This window comes from Penaeus monodon, chromosome 35 (assembly GCF_015228065.2).
Source record: "Penaeus monodon isolate SGIC_2016 chromosome 35, NSTDA_Pmon_1, whole genome shotgun sequence".
In the NCBI taxonomy this organism is placed as follows: domain Eukaryota; kingdom Metazoa; phylum Arthropoda; class Malacostraca; order Decapoda; family Penaeidae; genus Penaeus; species Penaeus monodon.
Genome location: NC_051420.1, coordinates 8,921,182 through 8,930,085, shown reverse-complemented (window position 1 = coordinate 8,930,085; position 8,904 = coordinate 8,921,182).

Sequence of the window (8,904 nt, the reverse complement as noted above, 5' to 3'; positions counted from 1 at the left end):
TTAATGCCCTTAAACTTAACTTTTCTTCGATAAGCAGTAAAGATGCAGTTTCAGTATCTGACTGTTATTATTGCAATTATTATTTTCATTGTTTTTTTGTTGTTTGCTGTTGTTGTTGTTATTGTTGTTGTAATTATCGTCATCATCATCACTAATGTTATTACCATCTCTGTCTTCTTTAATAAGAATGTCATCAATAATATCACCACTTCAGGCATTATTATTATAATCTTGATCACAATTGATCACCATCAACATCGCAACCTTAATCACCATCACCATCGTAATCAACACTGTCACTTATCACCATAACCCTCACCACCACCCTTGATCACTACCACTATAACCCCCCCCTCATCCTCCCTCACCCCCTCAACCGCCCTCCCTCCCCCTCCCTCTCCCTCCCTCACCCCCTACACCCTCCCTCACCCGCTCTTACCCCCTCCCCTCCCTCACCCCCTACACCCCTCCCTCCCCCTTTCTCTTACCCCCTCCCCTCCCTCTACCACCTCAACCCTCTTTCACCCTCCCCTCCCCTCACTCCCTCCCCCTCCCCCTCCCCCTCCCTCTACACCTCCCAATCCCTCTCCCTCCCTCACCCCCTACACCCCTCCCTCTCCCCCTCACCCTCTTTCACCTTCCCTCACCCCCCTTCTCCCCCTCCCCGCTTTCTTATCAAGGGTCCAACAGACTTTCCAAGACACGGACTCTGTCTTGAGATTATTTGCTGGTCGACTTACACGGGTTTTCTCTATCGGATTAATATAATGGGAAGGCGTCCCCGATTCTATGTTTTGGGGATATAGCCTCTGTCTGTCTGTCTGTCTGTCTGTCTGTTTTTTTTTTTTTCTCTCTTTTCTTTTTTTTCTTTGTCTCTCTTTTCTCTCTCTTTCTTTCTTTTTTTTCTTTCTCTCTCTTTCTCTGTCTCTTTCTTTCTCTCTGTCTCTCTCTGTCTCTCTTTTTCTCTCTCTCTCTCTCTCTCTCTCTCTCTCTCTCTCTCCCTCTCTTCTCTCTCTCTCTCCTCTCCTTTTCTCTCTCTCCTCTCTCTCCTCTCTCTCTTCTCTCTCTCTCCTCCCTCTCTCTTTCTCTCTTCTTTCTTTTCTCTCTCTAACTTCTATCTTCTTCTATTTTCTCCCTTCTGTCTGATCCTTTTTTTCTAGGGTTATGCATGGGTCTCTATATCTGTCTATTTGGTTATCTAATTATCTATATGTGTGGTTATCTATGTCTATTTTGCTAGCTAGCTGCCATTCTACCTGTGTGTCTAAATGTTTATCTATCAGTGTGCCTATCTATCTGTCTGTCTTTTTATGTATGTGTCTGTAGGGTTTGTTGTGTGTGTGTGTGTTGTGTGTGTGTGTGTGTGGTGTGTTAGATATATTGCATATATATATAATATTATATATATTATTTTAATATATATATATATATAAAATATTATATATATACAATATATAGATAATAGATAGATAGGATAATAGATAGATAGATAGTAGATATGTTGTGTTGTGTGTGTGTTTGGTGTGTGTGTGTGTGTGTGTGTGTGGTTTTGGGGTTGTGTGTTTATATATATATATATATATTAAAATTATTATTATATTTTATTATATATATATTATTATATATATATATAATACATAAATATATATATTTTATTTTTTTATTTATATAAAATTTATTTTTATTTTTTTTTATTTATATAAAAAATTTAATTATATTTTAAAATTTAAATATATATATAATATATATTTAAAATATTATAATTTATATAAAAAAAATTTATAATAACACCTTTATATATTATATATATATATATATATAATATATATATATATATTTTTAATATTATATAATATTATATATATTTCTATATATATATATATGCTTATATTTTAAAAATTTATATATATAATATATATATAATTATATTTTATATTATATTACATAATATGTTGTGGTGTGTGTGTGTTTTTGTGTGTGTTGTGTGTGTCAATTTATCTTAATTTTCTCCCCGTCTCCCCCTTTCCTCCCCAGCAATCGCAGCATCAGTTTGTCCCAAAAATGAAATGTTCTTTTTTTCTTATTTTTTTTATATTTTTTTTCTTTTCTTCCCTTTTGCCTCCTTTTTTTTCTTCTTTTATTTTGTTCTATATTTATAATATATATTATTAAATAATATATATAACTAATTTTATATAAATTTATATTTAATAAAATTTATTAATATATATAATATATAAAATTATATATTATATATATAATATATATATATAATAATAAATTTTATATATATATAAATATATTTTTTTATTTATATTATATTATTAATTTTATTATATAATATAATAATATATCTTAATATAATATATATATATTATTATATTTATTATATATTATTTATATATTTTTTTATTTATATAATTATTTATATAATATTTTTTTTTTTTATTATAATAATTATTAATATATAATATTTAAAAGAAAAAAAAAAAAAAAAAAACAAAGAAAAAAATTTAATCATAAAATAAAAAAAAAATTTACTTTAAAATATTATCTAAAAAAAAAAATTTTAAATTATAAATTTTTTAAAAAAAAAAAACAAAAAAATTTAAAATATATTATTATATAATTTTTATATATATATATATAATATTATATAATATATATTTTTTAAAATATTTTATATATATATTTTTTTATATATATATTATATAATATATAATTTATTATATATATATATATATATATATATAATTATTTTTTTTTTTAAAAAAAAAAAATAACAAAAAAAAAAAAAAAAAAAAAAATATAAATAAATAAAAAAAAATTTATTTTATATTATTTAAAAAAAAAATTTAAAAAACCCCAAAAAACCACCCACACAAAACAAAAAACCCCAAAATTTTTAAATTTTTTTATTATTAAAATTAATTATTATTATTATTATTATTTATATTTTTAATATATAATATATTATTATTATTATAATATATATAATATATATATATATTATATATATATATATATATATTATAAAAAAAAAAAAAAAAAACAAAAAAAAATAAAAAATAATAAAAAAAAATATAAATATAATTAAAAAAAAAAATAAAATATATAAAAATATAATAAAAAACATATAATATTAATAAAATAAATTATAAATTATAAAATAAAAAAATAATAAAATAAATAATAAATCTAAAAAAAAAAAAAAAAAAAAAAAAAAAAAAAAAAAAAAAAAGAAAAAAAAAAGAAAAAGGGGAAGAAAAAAAGGGATAAAATAAAAAATAGAAGATAGGGAAAAAGGAAAAAAGAAAAAAAAAAAAACAATAAAAGGGGGAAAAGAAAAAAAGGAAAGAAAGAGAAAAGAAAAAAAAAAAAGAAAAAAGGAAAGAAGAAGGAGAAAAGGGGAAGAGAGAAAGAGAGGGGAAAGAAGAGAGAGAAGAAAGAGAGAGAGAGAGGGGAAGAAAGAGAGGAGAGAGAGAGAGAGAGGGGAAAAGGGGAGAGAAGAGGAGAGAGAGAGAGAGAGAGAGAGAGAGAGAGAGATGAAAAGAGAGAGAAAAAGAAGACAGAGAGAGACAGAGAGAAAAAAGAAAAGAGAAAAAGAGAGAAAGAAAAAAGAAAGAAAAGAGGAGAAAAGAGAGAAAAGAAAAAAAAAAAAGAGAGAAAAAAAAAAAAACGGGACAGAAGAAACAGACAGACAGAGGCTAACCCCAAAAAAATAAAATGGGGGACCCCCCCCTTTAATTAACCGATAGAGAAAACCCGTTTTAAAAAAAATTTCCCCGACCCCGGAAATTTTCCTTAAAAAAGGGGGGAGGGGGGGGGGTGGGGGGAAAGGGGGTTGGGGGGGGGATGATGGGGGAAAGGGGGAGGGGAGAGGGGGGGGGGAGGGGGGGGGGTGAAAGGGGGGGGTGGGGGGGGGGGGAGGGAGGGTGAAAGGGGTGAGGGGGAGAGGGAGGGGTGTAGGGGGTGAGGGGGGGGAAGGGATTGGGAGTGAGAGGGGGGGGGAGGGGGTGGGGGAGGGGAGGAGGGAGAGGAGGAGAGGGGGGAAGGGGAGGGGGAGGGAAGGGGGGGGTAGGGGGGGGGGAGGAGAGGGAGGGGAGGGAGGGCGGTTGGGGGGTGGGGGAGGATGGGGGGGGGGTTATGGGGTAAGTGATTAAAAGGGGGGGGGTGGGGGTTTGGTATAAGTGACAGGTTTTATTTCGATGGTGATGGTGATTAAGGTTGGATGTTATGGTGATCAATTTGGGTCAAGATTATAATAAAATGCCTGAAGTGGTGATATTTTTGATGACTTCTTTTAAAAAAAAGAGATGGGGAAAACATTATTTTTTTGTGATGAATAATTCAACAACAAAAACAACAACAACAGCAAACAACAAAAAAAACAATGAAAAAAAATTGCAATAATAAAAGCAGATACTGAAAAAAATGCATCTTTTACTGTCATTTAGAAAGGAAAAAATTAAGGAAAAAAAAAAAAGAAAAAAGAAAAAAAAAAAAAAAATCGATATAAAAAAGAACAGCGACAGGTCCATTTTTTTTTAAATGTTTTTTGCAATTTTATACTTCAAACAACAATTATATGCGTTTAAACATAGATTTTCGTCCACTAAATCACTAAAGGTAACGTAGGAAAGATGCAAAACGAAGGAAAATGAAGGTAATTATCATCTCAATATCTGATAACCGTTAATTAATTCAACAAGACTGTCTGTGGGCGTGACGTCATCGCTGTCTGTGGTGTAGCTAGAAGGGGTAGTTATCGTGGTAGGGCCTAAGTAATGTTTTTTTTTCAATTTTTTTTTTTTTTTTTTTTTTTTTTGAGAGGAAAGGCCCGGCGAGGTGGTAGCTGAGGGAGGGCCAGCTGGGGTCACGTCGGTGCTAATGTTTTGCGTTATAATTGAAATTTTTGTGGGGCTTAAGAGTGGTTTTAAAACGATCAGTTGAACATTGGGTGCATCTGAATGAGGTTGGTGGAATCGAATTTTTTTTTTTTCAGGGGGATGGGAATAATGGTCTTTTTTTTTTTTTTTTTTCTTTTAAATTTGTTTTTTTGTTTTTCCCAGGCCTTGTCTAGCGGGGTAGTGGATTTAAGACCAGCGGGGATGGAGATTGAGGGTCTGGTGAAATCTATAGGATGTGTGCGGGCGTGGGTTAAAAGAACACTGAAAAATTTTTAAAATATTGAAAAATGAAAAAGGTGACTAAAAGGAATTTAAGAGGCGAAAAAAATTTTGAAAAGTATAGCCCGAAATTTATTTGCGTATTCATTCAATTTTGTTTATTGTAATTCACAATAAAAATAATTGATAGTATTGCGTTTTTTTCCCCCCTAAACCCCCAAAAACAAATAACTTAAAGTAAAAAAGGCGTCTTTCTAGTCAGCAAACCCCCATTTAATAAATTTTGGAAAAAGGGAAAGAAACCCAAAAAAGAAAAGGAAAAAGGGAGGGGGGAAAAAAGGGGGAAAGGGAAAAGGGAGGAAAAAGGGGGGAAAAAAGATTGGGGGGGGGGGGAAAAAAAAACGGGGGCGGGGGAGGGGGGGGGAAGAGGGGTTTAGGGGAAAAAAAGGGGGGGGGGGGGTTTTTTTTTTTTTGGGGAGGGGGAAGGGGAAGTGGGAAGCCAGGAGAGAGTGAGGAGAAGAAGAAATGTGAGATTAAAGGGAAGGGAAAGTGGGAGAGAGTGAGAGAGACAAGGGGATCGGAAGGGAAGGGTTGAAAGAATAAAAGGGAGAAGGAAAGGCAATTTTTCCAAAGAGTAAATTTTGCAGATTTGGAAGGGGGAAGAGCCCCGAGATGGGAGGAGATTGAGAGGAGCCAACAAGGAGGGGAGGGAAATGGAATAAGAGAGAGAGAAGAGAGAGGAAAGGAAGAGAGGAGATAGAGAGGGGAAGAGAAAAAGAGAGAAGGGGAAAGAGAGGGAGGGAAGAGAGAGAAGAGAGAAAAGGGAGAATAGAGAGAGGCAGACAGAGCGAAAGATAAAGAAGAAGAGAGGAGAGAGAGGGATAGAGAGAGAGAGAGACAGAGAGAGAGAAGGGAGAGAGAGAGAGAGAGAGAGAGAGAAGAGAGAGAGAGGGGGAGAGAGAGAGAGAGAGAAGAGATAGAAGAGAGAGAGAGAGACAGGGGAGGGGAGAAGGAGAGAGAAGAGAGGAGAGAGGAGAGAGAGAAGAGAGATAGAGAGAGAGAGGAGGGACGAGAGAAGAGACAGAAGAGAGCGAGAGAGGAGAGAGAGAGAGAGAGAGAGGGAGAGAGAGAGAGAGAGAGAGAGAGAGGGGAGGGGAAAAGAGGTGAGGGGAATTGAAAGAGGAGAGAGAGAGGAGGGGGGAGAGAGAGGAGGAGAGAGAGAGAGGAGAAAAGGAGAGAAAAAAGGAGAGAAAAAGAGAGAGAGAGAGAGAGAGGAATGGAGAGGGAGAAGGAGTAGGAGAGAGAGAAGAGGAGAGAGAGAGGAGGGGAGAGAGGAAGGAATGAGAGGGAAAAGGGGAGAGAGAGAGAGAGAGGAGGAAGAGAGAGAGAAAAGGAAAAACAGGGAATCTTTCTCACGACCTTGAATTTAAATGTACAGAAGTTTCGTATTTTTCAAACTTCTAATATATAATATATATATATATAATATATATATATAATATTATATATTAAAATAATATATATATATAATAATATATAATAATATATATATATATTATATATATTATATTATATAATATATATAATATATATCTATTATTATATATATATTATATATTCGACATCACCATATTAACATTATTATTATCATTTTCATTACAATTATTATTATTATTATCACTTTCATTACCATTATTATTACTATTATTATTATTATCATTATTATTATTATCATTATTAATCATTATAATTTTCATTATTATTATTATTATCATTATCATTATCACTATTCTTATTATTTTTATCATTATAATAATAATAATAATAATAATAATAATAATAATTATTATTATTATTATTATTGTTGTTGTTGTTGTTGTTGTTTTTATTATTACCGTTATTATTATTATCATCATTACTATTTTCTATATTTTTTTCTGTCAAATAGGTTTTCATCAGTCTAGGTTTAGCTACCAGCTTTTCCTTTGCAGAAGCCACTCTAAATGTGCTTAAGTGGGTTGTCAAAATTCATTGGGAAAACCATCATACATTATCCTTTCTATTCCTAAGACAATCACAGTACAAATACACAGACACAACACTATCTCGAATAAAACACCCACACTCACACTGAAATATATTTAAATCTGTTTCTTTGACTTTTTTTTTCTCTTTTCTCTTGCAATTGCTCATCCAATGAACTTCACACTCTAGAATGCACTACGCTAGGTCTTTAGCAATATACCAATTAAGGTTTCATGTCCATACTATGCCTTGTTCTAGAGACAATCGAAATTCGCAGACAGGCACACACATTTATTATCATATGATGGTAATCGATTGCTATAGGAAATGATGTTACTCGTAAAAATAGTAATGGAAAAAGTGTTGTTAGTAGTAACGTTGCCAGTAAAGATAACACTGGTAGAAGAACATAATATTCTTAATTATCGGTAAAAAATGCATCTTTAATATATATCGATAAAAGGGTCATATTGTGAAATATGAGTAAAAATATACCTTTTTTCAAGTGTCGGTAAAAAGTCTAACTGTTAAATATTAATAAAATTGTCACTTTCTTAAGTATCAGTAAAAATGTACCTTTATTAAATGTCGTTAATAGGATCTCATCGTTGAACATCGACAAGACTATCTTAAATACCATTAAAATGCCACATAATTAAATGTCATTAGGGATGTCACCAACAGCAAGGTGCGTTAGGGACTATTTAAGGCGAAAACAAAGCGCGTGAAATCAGCGAAGAAGCTACATCTCGCTACAAGTGGAGTTTATCTATAGATCAGTTTATCTACATCTTAGTTTATTTACATGTCATATTATCTACGAAATCCAGAAACCAAGAGAAAACTGAATTTCTCGGGAGAATAAGACGCGGAAAAAAAGATACAATCAAATTCTCCTTCACTTCCTTCTTCCTTCTTTCCTTCCTCCTTCTTATTACCCTCCCCCTCCTCCTTTACTCTTCCTTGTCTTCCTTCTACGCCTCTTTTTCTATTCTCCTCCTCCTCTTCCTTTCCTTCTCCTTCTCTATAAATTCTTCCTTCTCTCCTCCTCCCATTCTCCTCTTGTGACACCTTCTTCTCCTCTTTTTCCCTGTTCTCCTCTTTATCTCCTTCTACCCTTAGTCCTCCTCATTATCGTTTTCCTCCTACTTCTCCCTGTTCTCGTTTTTCTTTTCCTCCTTTTCCTTATCCGCCTCCTTCCCTCCTCCTTCTTCTCTCCTCCTTCCCTTCTCCTTCGCTCTCCTCTTCCTACTTCCTGTTCTCGTTTTTCTTGTCTTTCCCCTTCCTCCTTATTTTCCCTGCCCCTCTCCTTCCCCCCTCCTCCTCCTCTTCTCCTTTTCTCTGTCCTCTTTCTCTCCTCCTGTCCTTCTCCTTCTCCTTCTCCTCCCTGTTCCCCTCCTTCGCTCTCCCCTGTCTCTTCCTTCTCCCTGTCTTTCTATTTTTTCTTGTCCTCGAACCTTCTTCCTCCCTCCCTCCCTCCTCCCTCCTTCCCTCCCTCCCTCCCTCCTCCCTCTCTCCCTCCCTCCCTCCCTCCCTCCCTCCTCCATGTCCTCCTTCTCCCCCACGATATAAGGAGAACGCCCTGTGTTTTTTATTTAGTGCGTCTCAAGGTGTGATGAAAGGCGGATGCGCTGTCGGTCGGGAATTAGATCTCGTTTCAAGTATTTGTGTGTGTGTGTGTGCGTGTGGGTGTGTGTGTGTGTTGTGTGTGTGTGTGTGTGTGTGTGTGTGTGTGTGTGTGTGGTGTGTG